A 15,127-nucleotide genomic window follows, 5' to 3' on the forward strand; every position below is an offset into this window, starting at 1 on the left:
GCCTGCAAAAGCACATGGCCAGAAAGTGATGGTTACCAAAAATTCGCAAACTATGTGCACAATGTTCACGTAGTTAACGACCTTGCAGAGCGTGGAATCAAGTTGATTTCGGATTTTATAGACCAAACGAGGGATGAACAGCAAAGGCAAGCTTTGCTTCAAGTGGTTGAGTGGCACAGGCAGAATTATTCTGGATACACGAAATCCACTCTTCAGAAAATGTAGATAACTATATGAAGCGAAGTGTGAACATTGATGTTTTTGAACTGTGGAAATTTTAATTTGAAATGTTGCTACAGCCATGTATGCCATGCCATGGCCAATATTATTGATTATCGAGGCTGATAGGCACGCATATATGAATTCATATTAGAACATTCATTATGGCATTAGGAGACTAGTAATTCGTGTATATACTGTACATGTTAAATAAATACATGTTTGACCTTCGAATTTTTAATTGTTATTTTCTGATATCAATGAGGGCGAGAATATTCAAAATTCTTCTTCGGACTTGCAAGAACTACTTCTTAACGCGAGAGCATGACCCCCGCAGACGTCTCTGTGACAGATACACTGCATTTTAGAGCATAAAAACGAATTCAGCACACCCAAAAACCTATAACTAGACATATTAGAACCTACATCGGAGGGAACAACTTTTCAGTGGCCAAAAATCGGCCATCTTGGACGCCATTTTGGATTTTTCCACCATATTGGATGCCGAATGTCCAGTCCCCGACTGCTAGCAGACATAGCAATCATAATCAGACAAACATACATATATCAAGTAACATTAACGTATTTTTAGCAGGTGTCGGAGTCGATTTCTGTGTCAAAACGCGAAAAAGGTCGCCATTTTGGAAAAAAAGCCGCCGGCGGCCATTTTTGGGAGAAAAATTCTAAAAATTGGCGAGTGGGGTTTTTATCCATATTGGAAAGCTACGACGGGTAGCCAACTTGACTCGCGCAAAAAAGTTGCAATATGAAACACCCTACTACACACGTATTGAACCTACTTTGCGCTCATGTGTGTCTAACTTAGTTTGAAGAAACGATGACATCGGTACTTTCAGATAGGTCATCAGCAAGATCTCCACTGGATCATATTCTATCATGCACAGAACATACCCTGACATTGTTAAAACAAATCACTTATGGAGAGTTTGGGTTTTCTTCCTGCAATGACCTCTTCTATTCCCAATATTACCAGTTTTGTGTATATATCCTCTTCAGAGTCTTGCATACTGATACAGCTGAAAAAGGAAGTCTCTCTGCAATCTGACACAAGGGGTCACCTTCACCAGTGAAGAATTAGATCTTTATACACATGCCATGTGATTATTCCTTTCCCAGGAACCATACATAGTATTCACCATACTGCAATGACAGCATGACCCATACTTTTAAAGTCCTTCTGCAGGTATGGCACTTTCTGATTGTTTGCATGACAACCATTCACAGTGTACTATATTGACACTTGACCACAGAGCATTTCATTTATACACAAGATTCAATTTCATCACGTGTTATTTATACTTTTATATCCGGCGTTTTACTGTCTTCTTAAACGTTTTCATAAATATTTACGTGCGCGTGTGTGCACGTGTTGTTTTTTTCCCTCGCCGAAGGAGAGGGTATTCAATTTGGGGCCGTTTGTTTGTTTATTACTTACAAAAGCGAATATTTTTCAAGTATAATGGTCAGTCGATTTTGTTATTGACTGTTGGGTCGCCGGAATAGGTGACCCTTATTGTCAGTAATTCTGTCTGTTTGTTTGTTTGGATGTTTGTTCGTTTGTCATCAGCATAATTGGTAGTAAACACCACTTACAACACCACTAAGTAAACACCACTTACAAAGCTTTTGTCCGTAGCCTGATGGAGTACTGCTCTCCCCTCTGGGCTGGTGCTCCTGCCTCCCACCTTTCTCGGCTTCACGCTGTCGAAACCAGGGCATTTAAGATCATCGGCATCTCCCGCAATGAAGCTGAGTCTTTGGGCCTCTCACTCAATCACCGCAGGTTGGTCGGTGGTCTTTCTGTCTTCTACCGACTCCTCTCCAGCCTTGCCCCCCCTGCTCTCTCTGCGATTTGTCCCCACCACATTTCCACAGGGCGCTCAAGGTCCGCCAACAACCCCCTTCTGGTAAAACTACCAAAATCACGAATCACTGCTCATCTTCACTCTTTCATTCCTCTTTTTTCCCGCCTTTGGAATAAACTTCCTCACTCTATTCTTTCCCATTCTTCCCTCCAGGCTTTCAAAACAGCTGTTCACCACTACCTCTTATCTTCCCCCATCCAAATCCTCGATCTTTTCTACCCCCGATAATCCACCCAAGCCCACTTCCTTCATTTCTCCTGCTTTCCTTCCTGAAAGTCCCTGAAATGTCCATCTTCTCTTCGCCATGTTCCCCGTCCCATCCCCATCCCTCTCCCTTCCACAGTTCACCTAATGTGTCTGTTCCCCACTGTCTTGTCCCTTCCACTCCCGCCCCTCTTGTCTCATGCCTCCTTGCTGTGAGTTGTGTGTTAGCTCTCATACGAGCCTCGACCAAGGTATACAAAAAAAAAAAAAATAATAAAAAACGTGGGCGGATTTTTACCAAACTCGGGTGGTAGGTACATCTTATGACCTAGTGCTTTGGAAATTGTGATGGTTGCTAGGGACGCTTTGGTTCCCAAGCAACAACCGAAAACCTTCAAAATCGGTTCCGTTCATGCAAAATCAATTCTGAAAGCCATTATCCCACATAGGGTTATGAAATTTGGCACGAATGATCTACAAGTGATGCTCTATCAAATATATTCCAGTTTTTGTGATATATGGAATACTTTACCCGCAGCGCCCCCTACAATTAGGGTATGCGCGAAAATTGAAGGCCCCCGAGCGACCAGGTGAGTGCATCGATACGAATGAAACTTTGCAGGTTCATGGTACTCAATGAGTACTGCAACTTTGCCTCAGGACATATTGATCGATTTCGCTTAGGTCAGGAGTCAAAGGTCAATTTGTGCAAAAATCAATAATATGCGAGAGCTGGAGGTGCCTTCGCACCAAATGCTACTCCTCCTAGGGTTATGGTCGGATGGTCATGGAAATTCACACTAATCGTCTGAAATACATTGTGCACAAACGATCGAAAAGGATTTTCGATTTAGATCTTTGTTCACCCACAGCATCCCCTCGAACTTTGGGGATTTCCGATTTCAAACCGCATTTTCGGTACTTTTCATTCAAATGGATACCGAGTAGTTATCAGTAGGTGGAACTGGATGAGATTTGATATGCGTAATCTTAAGGTGATTCCCTATCCACTATATGACATCCATTTTGCTCTATATCTTATAGTTTCCATGCTCGGCGACCCAGCGCCGCCTCCCGGCTTGTTGGGTGGTCCCTAGAGTACCCTTATTGTCAGGGTGTGTGTGTGTGTGTGTGTGTGTGTGTGTGTGTGTGTGTGTGTGTGTGTGTGTGTGTGTGTGTGTGTGTGTGTGTGTGTGTGTGTGTGTGTGTGTGTGTGTGTGTGTGTCTGCAACGCAAGACTCCACAGCACAAACCAGCAAACCGATTTCGATGAAACTTGGCGAAGAGGTGCCATATGGTCTGGGAGTGTGCGTGTTTGAGTTTCGTTGCTCAGGCCTAGGTCACATTTGCCACGGCGGCCGTGGGGTCTCCAAAATCTATGGCCACTAGCAATTATATGGCAGCCGCAGTATTTCCACGGTCACACAATGTAGCAGTCACATAAGTTTTTATTTTTCGGGGAGCCGCACGGCATATTTATAAATTGTGGAGACCGAAAACGTGGGGTTGCCGTACGGTCTTTGATTTGATGTAGCACCGTGACCTTAGGGCATTCCTGCGGCGGCCATAGAATTTTCAAGGCAGACGCAAGGTGCCCACAAGGCGAACGCAGGGGGGCCCTAAGGCGAATGTGCGGCCAAACGGATGGTAACGAATGGGTTAATTTTTTTTTTTTTAACCAGTTTTTTTTTTCCGACTTGTTCAATTGCTACGGCGAACGTAGAAATGAAGAAAGTTATAACTCTGCGTTATAATTCCACGGCGACCTTACGGCCTGTAAAATATAGCCATACGGCATAGGGCCACCCTGAGGCCACCTCAGAAACTCTGCGGCCGCCGCACGTTTGTCAATTCAGAGGGCGTACGGCTGCCGTATCCTCGCCGTAGAGCAAATGTGACTTAGGCCTTAGGTCTTAAATTGTGGAGACTGAAAACGTGGGGTTGCCGAACGGTCTTTGATTTGATGTCGCACGGTGATTTTAAGGGGGCCCTGCGACGGCCATAGAATTTTCAAGGCAGACGCAAGGTTGCCTCAAGGTGCCCGCAAGGTGACCGCAGGGGGGCCCTAAGGCGAACGTGCGGCCAGACGGATGGTAACAAATTGGTTAATTTTTTATTTTTATTTTTACCAGTTTTTTTTTTTTCGGCTAGTCGAATTGCTACGGCGAACGTAGAAATGAAAAAAAGTTATAACTCCGCGTTATAATTCCACAGCGACCTTACGACCTGTAAAATATAGCCAAATGGCATAGGGCCCCACAGAAACTCTGCGGCCGCCGCACGTTTCATGTCAATTCAGAGGGCGTATCCTCGCCACCGTATCCTCGCCACCGTATCCTCGCCGTAGAGCAAATGTGACTTAGGCCTAAACAACCATCCGTTGCTATGCAGCGGCTGAAAAAACGCGTACGGTATTTTCAATACTTGTCCTCCTGTTTTGAATGTGAAGAAACGAGACTTCGGAATTAAACACTTCGAGATATTTAGAAAATTTTACTTGAGCCGATTTTTGATTTAGGTTTTATTTTTCAAATGGTAGTCCTTCAAAAATCGGGTGTCGATTTACCGTCATTTTTTTTTGTTGTTGTTTGTTTGTTTGTATGTAATGGACAGCTCTGGAGGCCAGAGGAGTTAACCGATTTTGATGAAACTTGACAGGTAGATTCATACCAGGATCTAGTTCTATGCTTTTGAGTACCGTTGCTATGGACACCACCGTTGCCTAGCAACGGGACTTTGAAATGTTTGAAAAATCATTTAAAAAAATTATTTTTTCTAAAATAAAAAATGGGCTTCCAGGCTTTTATGCTCACTATAATCAACTTCTTTGTCAAAAAATTTCAGCCCGATCCGCCAAAAACTGTGTGACTAGTATGCAATTATGTCGCGACCACCCATGTCGTCTATCGGCTTGTTTGTTTGTTTGTTTGTCTGTCTGTCTGTTTATCACCTGCAGGTCACAATTCCAAACCAATCGTCATGAAACTTTACTTACTTGTTGACGTAGTCTCAACCGAGAATGCTATTGATTTTAAGGTCAAAGGTCATCGTGAGGTCAAATTTCTAAAATCATCTTTGATCCAAATGACTTGACATTTGAACAAGATTTGCATATTGTGTCACTGGATTGGGAAACCAACTATTTTTGAGGTCAAAAGGTCAAAGGTCAACTCCAGGTTAAACTTCTAAAATCATCTAATTTCAACTGAAAAATCGTCAAGATACATCCGATTGACTTGAAAAATTTAATATCAATTGCATAGTACATTACTGAATTGAGAAACTAACTATTTTGGAGATCCAGAGGTCAAGTCAAGGTCAAACTTCCAAAATCATCAATTTTCAACTGAAAACTCATCAAATTACATCCTATTAACTTGAGCGTTCAACAGGATTTGCATAGTCATAGAACATATTCGCATCACTGAATTGGGAAAGCAACTTTTTGAGGTGAAAACGTCAAAGGTCAACGCAAGGTCAAACTTCTAAAATCATCAAATTTCATCTGAATAATCGTCAATTTTCATCTGATTAACCTGATTATTAAGAAGCAATTGCAAAGTGCATAACTGAATTTGGGAACTAACTATTTGAGGTCAAAGGTCAACTCAAGGTCAAACTTCGAAAATTATCAATTTCAATCTGAGAAAATAATCAATTTTCATCTGATTGACCTGAGCTTTGATTAAGATTGTCAATTTTAATCTTAATAACATTGACAATTTGATGTATCCATGGCAACCTTTGGAGAGGGGGGGTGGATTTTGCAAGTATCGTGCTCTGCACGATGTCTTTTTCTTGTTTGTTTGTCCGCACAGAACTTTAGTATTTTTCTCCGCAACCACATGTCACATTGAGACAATTTTCACCACAAGAGCGACAACTCATGCAGAATGTTTATTGATAATTTTGAAATCATAGGTGACATGGTGTGACACCCATGATGGAAAAATGGAAAAACTTTGAACCTCTGTATCTCTGAAACCGCACAAAGGAAAAAATTGAGACTTAGCACAAGGCAAGTACTCCTCATGGAGGATGAGTGTGATTTTATATGATGTCATAGGTGCCTTTGTTATGACATCATAATTGCATATATAGAACGCTACATCTGATCAGTATTAAAATTGAGGGCCATCTCGGGATAAAATGGTCCACAGAAAATTTTTTGATGACCGTCATTGGTCGCGTGATTCGGCAGCCATTTTTTTTTTTAACCTACAAAAATCTTCTCTGAAGTGGCTGAACAGATCAAGGCAAAACTTTACATGTAGGACCGCCTATCCAAAAAGAACAAAAGCTTCACATATGACGACATAGGTCACATGGTTTGGCTGCCATATTGGATTTACTCTAAAACTGATAAAAAAATCTTCTCCAGAACGGCTGGATAGATCGAGGGGAAACTTCACACAAATGTTCCCCAAGACGTGGGGATGCCAGGTTATTCACGAATAATTGGTAAGTCACATGGTCTGGCTGTCATATTGGATTGAGCAAAAATCTTTAAAAAAAAAAAATTTCTCTTGAACCGCTTAATCAATTGACATAAAACTTCACAATTATGATATAGTCATGATGGGAAATATATGTTATAAATTTCAACCTGATCGGACACATGGTCTGGCAGTCAGAATTTTTTTTTTTGATCCGAGATCTTTTTGATTTTGTTTGTATTTTATTTTATTTTTTCTTCAATAAGGCTCACTTGGTTGTTTGTGCCTGGATGGGATTGAGGGTAGAGGAGTAGCATCTGAAACCCGAATGCTATCCAGGTTCCTCCTGATGACTTCATCTTTGCTTTTTGCTTGTTTCGGTTCCTTCTGATGACTCCAATGCAGGACTGCACCGATTTGGTCTTCCATTTGATTTGAATTGAATTTATTTTAATCCCATTCTAAATTCAATTTAATAATAATAAACGTCATGAGTCAGGGTCAGGTGTCCGATCAGAGCGGGACGTCTTCGTACCCTGTCATCACTGCCAGCAGTTATAAAGTGGCAGTTCTAGTTATGTCTCTTATTAATTATGTAACACACCAGTACACAAACACCACACAAAACAAGTCCTGGCGAAGGTCTGCAAACTGATTGCTCTTTTTCTTGTTTGTTTGTTTTTTCTCGTCACTGAGCTCGGTGGATTTTCAACGTCAAGGAAAAATTTTCTGTTGTTATTTTTGTAATGAATATCCCATCCATTCATTAGAACCATACTCTGTGCAGAGCATTGGTGCTGCCTAAGCAGTCTCCTTGGCTATTGGGCACAATCCTGGACGGATCACCACTTCAACACAGGATACCAGCAAGCTGGTACCCATTTTGCCAACCTCGGAAGGAGGACAGGCAGAGTCAACCCCACCTGGTATTAATTCAACAGCAAGTAGGATTTGAACTAAGGATCCTTGGATCCCAAGCCTACCATCCAAACCATTAAACCAACACCAGGCATATCAATATCCCAGTCCTTTGAAAATCATCTTGCAGGATATGCTTCTTGCTGTTGTGAAATTGAAAAACGTGTGAAATCAGCGCTCCAGTAGTAGCATAATTAGCAGTGAAATTGATGAAACATTGTAAATGGTGTATAATGTGAGTGGTGTATAAATTATAATTAAGCAATCTAAAAGAGTAAGTGGTGTATAAGTAAGCAGTGTAAAATAGCAAGTGGTGTATAACGTGAGCACTGTATAAGTAAGTGGTGTATAATGTGAGCACTGTATAAGTAAGCAGTGTAAAGAGTAAGTGGTATATAATGCGAGCACTGTATAAGTAAGCAGTGTAAAAGAGTAAGTGGTGTATAATGCGAGCACTGTATAAGTAAACAGTGTAAAAGAGCAAGTGGTGTATAACCTGAGCACTGTACAAGTAAACAGTGTAAAAGAGGAAGTGGTGTATAATGTGAGCACTGTATAAGTAAGTAGTGTAAGAGAGCAAGTGGTGTATAACCTGAGCACTGTATAATTAAGCAGTGTTAAAAGTAAGTGGTGTATAACATGAGCAGTGTACAAGTAAGCAGTGTAAAATAGTCAGTGGTGTATAATGTGAGCAGTGTATAAGTAAGCAGTGTAAAAGAGTAAGTGGTGTATAATGTGAGCACTGTATAAGTAAGGAGTGTAAAAGAGGAAGTGGTGTATAATGTGAGCACTGTATAATTAAGCAGTGTAAAATAGTCAGTGGTGTATAATGCGAGCACTGTATAAGTAAGCAGTGTAAAATAGTCGGTGGTGTATAATGCGAGCACTGTATAAGTAAGGAGTGTAAAAGACGAAGTGGTGTATAATGTGAGCACTGTATAAGTAAACAGTGTAAAAGAGGAAGTGGTGTATAATGTGACCACTGTATAAGTAAGCAGTGTAAAAGAGAAAGTGGTGTATAACCTGAGCACTGTATAATTAAGCAGTGTAAAAGAGTAAGTGGTGTATAATGTGAGCACTGTATAAGTAAGCAGTGTAAAATAGTCAGTGGTGTATAATGTGAGCACTGTATAAGTAAGCAGTGTAAAATAGTCAGTGGTGTATAATGCGAGCACTGTATAAGTAAACAGTGTAAAAGAGGAAGTGGTGTATAATGTGACCACTGTACAAGTAAGCAGTGTATAACCTGAGCACTGTAAAAGTAAGCAGTGTAAAAGAGCAAGTGGTGTATAACCTGAGCACTGTATAATTAAGCAGTGTTAAAAGTAAGTGGTGTATAACATGAGCAGTGTACAAGTAAGCAGTGTAAAATAGTCAGTGGTGTATAATGTGAGCAGTGTATAAGTAAGCAGTGTAAAACAGTAAGTGGTGTATAATGTGAGCACTGTATAAGTAAGCAGTGTAAAATAGTCAGTGGTGTATAATGTGAGCACTGTATAAGTAAGGAGTGTAAAAGAGGAAGTGGTGTATAATGTGAGCACTGTATAAGTAAGCAGTGTAAAATAGTCAGTGGTGTATAATGCGAGCACTGTATAAGTAAGGAGTGTAAAAGACGAAGTGGTGTATAATGTGAGCACTGTATAAGTAAACAGTGTAAAAGAGTAAGTGGTGTATAATGTGCGCACTGTATAAGTAAGCAGTGTAAAATAGTCAGTGGTGTATAATGTGAGCACTGTATAAGTAAACAGTGTAAAAGAGGAAGTGGTGTATAATGTGACCACTGTATAAGTAAGCAGTGTAAAATAGTCAGTGGTGTATAATGTGAGCACTGTATAAGTAAACAGTGTAAAAGAGGAAGTGGTGTATAATGTGACCACTGTATAAGTAAACAGTGTAAAAGAGCAAGTGGTGTATAACCTGAGCACTGTATAATTAAGCAGTGTAAAAGAGTAAGTGGTGTATAATGTGAGCACTGTATAAGTAAGCAGTGTATAATGTGAGCACTGTATAAGTAAACAGTGTAAAAGAGGAAGTGGTGTATAATGTGACCACTGTATAAGTAAGCAGTGTAAAAGAGCAAGTGGTGTATAACCTGAGCACTGTATAATTAAGCAGTGTAAAAGAGTAAGTGGTGTATAATGTGAGCACTGTATAAGTAAGCAGTGTAAAATAGTCAGTGGTGTATAATGCGAGCACTGTATAAGTAAACAGTGTAAAAGAGGAAGTGGTGTATAATGTGACCACTGTACAAGTAAGCAGTGTATAACCTGAGCACTCTATAAGTAAGCAGTGTAAAAGAGCAAGTGGTGTATAACCTGAGCACTGTATAATTAAGCAGTGTTAAAAGTAAGTGGTGTATAACATGAGCAGTGTACAAGTAAGCAGTGTAAAATAGTCAGTGGTGTATAATGTGAGCAGTGTATAAGTAAGCAGTGTAAAAGACGAAGTGGTGTATAATTTGAGCACTGTATAAGTAAACAGTGGAAAATAGTCAGTGGTGTATAATGTGAGCACTGTATAAGTAAGGAGTGTAAAAGAGCAAGTGGTATATAATGTGATCACTGTATAAGTAAACAGTGTAAAATAGTCAGTGGTGTATAATGCGAGCACTGTATAAGTAAGGAGTGTAAAAGACGAAGTGGTGTATAATGTGAGCACTGTATAAGTAAACAGTGTAAAAGAGGAAGTGGTGTATAATGTGACCACTGTATAAGTAAGCAGTGTAAAAGAGAAAGTGGTGTATAACCTGAGCACTGTATAATTAAGCAGTGTAAAAGAGTAAGTGGTGTATAATGTGAGCACTGTATAAGTAAGCAGTGTAAAATAGTCAGTGGTGTATAATGTGAGCACTGTATAAGTAAGCAGTGTAAAATAGTCAGTGGTGTATAATGCGAGCACTGTATAAGTAAACAGTGTAAAAGAGGAAGTGGTGTATAATGTGACCACTGTACAAGTAAGCAGTGTATAACCTGAGCACTGTATAAGTAAGCAGTGTAAAAGAGCAAGTGGTGTATAACCTGAGCACTGTATAATTAAGCAGTGTTAAAAGTAAGTGGTGTATAACATGAGCAGTGTACAAGTAAGCAGTGTAAAATAGTCAGTGGTGTATAATGTGAGCAGTGTATAAGTAAGCAGTGTAAAACAGTAAGTGGTGTATAATGTGAGCACTGTATAAGTAAGCAGTGTAAAATAGTCAGTGGTGTATAATGTGAGCACTGTATAAGTAAGGAGTGTAAAAGAGGAAGTGGTGTATAATGTGAGCACTGTATAAGTAAGCAGTGGAAAATAGTCAGTGGTGTATAATGTGAGCACTGTATAAGTAAGGAGTGTAAAAGAGCAAGTGGTATATAACGTGAGCACTGTATAATTAAGCAGTGTATATTGTGAGCACTGCATAACAGTATGAGAAGTGGTGTATAATGTGAGTGGTTTGTGAGTAAGCAGTGTATCATGTGAGTGGTGAGTAAGTAAGCAGTGTATAATGTGATTGGTGTGTAAGTAAGCAGTATACAAGGTGAGTGGTGTGCAAGTAAGCAGTGTGTAACATGAGTGGTGTGTGAGTATATGGTATATAACGTGAGTGTTCTATAAGTAAGCAGTGTATAATTTGAGTGGTGTGTAACGTTAGTGATGTGTCAATAAGCCGTGTATAATGTGAGTGGTGTGTAAGTAGGCTATGTGTATAACGTGAGTGGTGTGTACGTAAGCAGTGTGTAACATGAGTGGTGTGTACGTAAGCAGTGTATAATGCGAGTGGTGTGTAAATAGGCCATGTGTATAATGTGAGTGGTGTGTAAGTAGGCTATGTGTATAATGAGTGGTGTGTACATAAGCAGTGTATAACGTGAGTGGTGTGTACGTAACATGAGTGGTGTGTACGTAAGCAGTGTATAATGCAAGTGGTGTGTAAATAGGCCATGTGTATAATGTGAGTGGTGTGTAAGTAGGCTATGTGTATAATGAGTGGTGTGTACGTAAGCAGTGTATAATGTGAGTGGTGTGTAAATAGGCCATGTGTATAACGTGAGTGGTGTGTAAGTAAGCCGTGTATAATGCGAGTGGTGTGTAAGTAGGCTATGTGTAACATGAGTGGTGTGTATGTAAGCAGTGTATAATGCGAGTGGTGTGTAAATAGGCCATGTGTATATCGTGAGTGGTGTGTAAGTAAGCGGTGTATAATGTGAGTGGTGTTTTAAGTAAGAAGTGTAAGAGTATTTGTGATATCGGGTGAGCATTGTGGAACACGTTCCGTGCACGTGTATAACATGGAGATCAATGTAAAAGAGGTCTGTGTCACCAATTGAATGAAGTGCACTCTTGAACTGTCCGAGCCTGACCGTGGCTTCCTCAACACCCTCTCACCACTTCGCATCCCCCTCCCACCCCCACAATCTCCAACACAACTCCCCCCACTATCCCTCGCACAAGCCGCCATGCACTCACCATAACTCAGTCCTTATTCCCCTCACCGCGCCCAGTTTGACCATGACTGGCACGACCAACCCCTCTCAAGTATGGGACAATGGCTGGCAACAACATCTCTGCCCTCGTCCCCACTTCGTTCAGAACCCGCAGAAGGCAGAGTTAATCGCGAGCTGGAAAGTTTCCACTGCTTGTTACAAACAATTATCTTTTCTTTTCTCACCACTGCCCGAGGAAGGCGGGCCACAGAGTGATGGCGCCACTTTAATAGCCCTTTAATTTCATGCATGGCTTGGTTATAGATGAGATGGCCGAGATGCTGCGAAGCTCGCCAATCTTTGGTGGACGGGGTGGGGAATGGGATCCGGAGGAGGGGAGTTGGGGGGGGGTGGGGTTAGGGGGCGCTGCGTGCGTTTGGGATGGAACACCCATCATGCCGATACTTCTGATAGCAAAATGGACTGGACCACTTCAGGAAAAGTCCTAAGGTGGCGCCACAAGGCAGCTCTTTGAGCCGTGTGAGTAATCGGGTCAACGGGAGAGAGAGGAGAGAGAGGAGAGAGAGGAGAGAGAGGAGAGAGAGGAGAGAGAGGAGAGAGAGGAGAGAGAGGAGAGAGAGGAGAGAGAGGAGAGAGAGGAGAGAGAGGAGAGAGAGGAGAGAGAGGAGAGAGAGGAGAGAGAGGAGAGAGAGGAGAGAGAGGAGAGAGAGGAGAGAGAGAGAGAGAGAACGAGAGAGAGAGAGAGAGAGAGGAGAGAGAGGAGAGAGAGGAGAGAGAGGAGAGAGAGGAGAGAGAGGAGAGAGAGGGGAGAGAGGAGAGAGAGGAGAGAGAGAGAGAGAGAGAGAGAGAGAGAGAGAGAGAGAGAGAGAGAGAGAGAGAGAGAGAGAGAGAGAGGGAGAGAGAGAGAGAGAGAGAGAGAGAGAGAGAGAGAGAGAGAGAGAGAGAGAGAGAGAGAGAGAATGAGTGAGAGAGAGAGAGAGAATGAGAGAGAGAATGAGAGAGAGAGAGAGAGAGAGAGAGAGAGAATGAGAGAGCATTCCACCTCTGGGGTTGATCCTCAAGAGTTGAACGGATTGGGTGATGACAAAAAGATGATGAACTCTCCCGATTGGGTGGTGGAGGGATCGCATCATCCAGAGGACCAGAGAAGTGGGGGTGGAGGGAAATTGGGGAATGGGGATTGGAAGCTCGTCGGATGGCGTTAAGGTGTAGCGTCCGTTCTGGCGATAATAACAAGACTGAGAAAAGGAAAAGTGACTTTGTTTGGAGCGGGATTAATTGAGTCGCATTAACGAAGGAGTGGATTAGGGTACCGGTGATCCAGTCCTTTCATATTAATGAAGCCCTGAGAATCAGTGATGAATCGATAATGAGCACAGCCCTTCAGTGCTATGGCGGCAGCTTAGCAGCGATTAACGCTCCCCGCTGAGAGCGAGGCGCAGGATCCCGGAGCAAAAGACTTGTACAAAGGCCTTGGAGCTATGAAAAGGATTTGTAGAGAAAGACACTCGGGTTCGAGTTTGGAGAGCGCGAGGTGATTGCACACCCGTGTGTGTGTGTGTGTGTGTGTGTGTGTGTGTGTGTGTGTGTGTGTGTGTGTGTGTGTGTGTGTGTGTGTTTACAAGAGTACAAGAGTCGAGGTGTACCAGCTTGCGCTACACGTTTAACAAGTTCCCTTTGAGACCTTCACAGCACCACTGACTACCGACTGAGAAGTGTATGTGGAAGAAGTTTGAAAAATAAACGGGTTAACGTTATGCGGTACAGCACTCACAAATTCCTGTTGAAGAACGTGCATCTCGCATCCTTTATCATCCGATGACGTCACAATGCGAATCTTCGCCTCCACACGTGATCGCTTCATTCCAATGATATTGTGACTCTGTGTCTGTAACGGTGCATCCCAGGCTTCTGCAATGACAGAATCAAGTCATAATGACTGCAAGCTTAATGTATGAAGATGATGTCCACAAGATGGACTGGTGTTTGCAGAGGAGCAGCAACTAGAGTGGTACGAAGTGGTGTTAGGGTTAGAGCGTTAAAAAAAGTTTTTAAAAACAGTATTAAAAGCAAGAGTGTTCGAACAAACGAGAAAACATTGATGGAATGGAATGGAAGGAATGGAAGGAGTTAAAAGAACCACTCAAAAGTCAATGTTAAAGTCCTTCGAAATGGGTTAAACAGATTCGTGAGGTCTCCAGGTACTTCCATCATTTGGGGACTCTTTCACTGAGAATAGGATCTTGACATGTTGATGCAGGTGTCAGTAGTCCAGCAGCCATTTCTCAAATGAGGCCAAATAAGGAAATTCGTTCAACACCCCCTACAGAAAAGGTTTGACTTGACAGGGTGGTAGAATAGACCCTATAGAACACCTCCAGGTAGTATGTGGTTTCAAATTGTGGTATCATTAAAATTCTACAACCCATTATACATACCAAGGGTACTTACCAAGAGGGTCACTGTGGGCAAGCAAAATTTAGGGGGAGGGGTAACGTAAACGTGAATATCTTTGTCTAGACTCAACCAATTTTCAATATTGAGGTATCATTGGCTTCCTATTATAATTCTCGATCAGAGTATGTACAGTTATTTGAAAATGGCCTTTGCCATGGCATCACCAAAGCTAAAATATCACACCAATTCAAACTTTCTGACATTTTTAATTGTGTTCTCATATGAAGGTGAAGTGAACGGTGTTTCTCAATTACTACTGGGATGTATACATTTTGGAAATCAAACGCTTAAGAAAGTATTGTTCTGCAGAAATTCATATACATACAGAGGCATGCATAAAGAAAACTGCAACTGTTATTTTTAGCGTTCGTCTTTTACTAGTGTATAGCAACACGGAAGTACATACATCAGAGCCAAGCATAATAGTTGTCTTTGGCAACACGGAAGCTACTCATTCATCATAGTGGATGATAATAGTTATCATGGTCGACACTGGGAGCTGTGCATGACAACACAGAAGCACATTAGTGAGAGCGAATGATAATAGTTGTGCATGGTTGCACGGACGCACATTCGTCAGAGTGGT

The 15,127-nt window shown here is 41.7% G+C and overlaps 1 protein-coding gene across 2 annotated transcripts in view; it reads right to left on the reverse strand.

Annotated features, from left to right (window-relative positions):
* The window catches only part of LOC147009175 (uncharacterized), a 73,545-nt gene that overhangs the window by 10,569 nt on the left and 47,849 nt on the right, over positions 1-15,127 (reverse strand). For both annotated transcript variants that reach the window (XR_015052958.1, XM_085862547.1), the window contains exon 4: positions 13,859-13,995. The gene's annotated coding sequence lies outside the window, so the exon portion shown is untranslated. The remainder of the gene's footprint in view (positions 1-13,858; positions 13,996-15,127) is intronic.

This window comes from Eptatretus burgeri, chromosome 17, assembly GCF_056783735.1.
Source record: "Eptatretus burgeri isolate ZD-2024b chromosome 17, Ebu_testis_v1, whole genome shotgun sequence".
NCBI classification, from domain to species: Eukaryota; Metazoa; Chordata; class Myxini; order Myxiniformes; family Myxinidae; genus Eptatretus; species Eptatretus burgeri.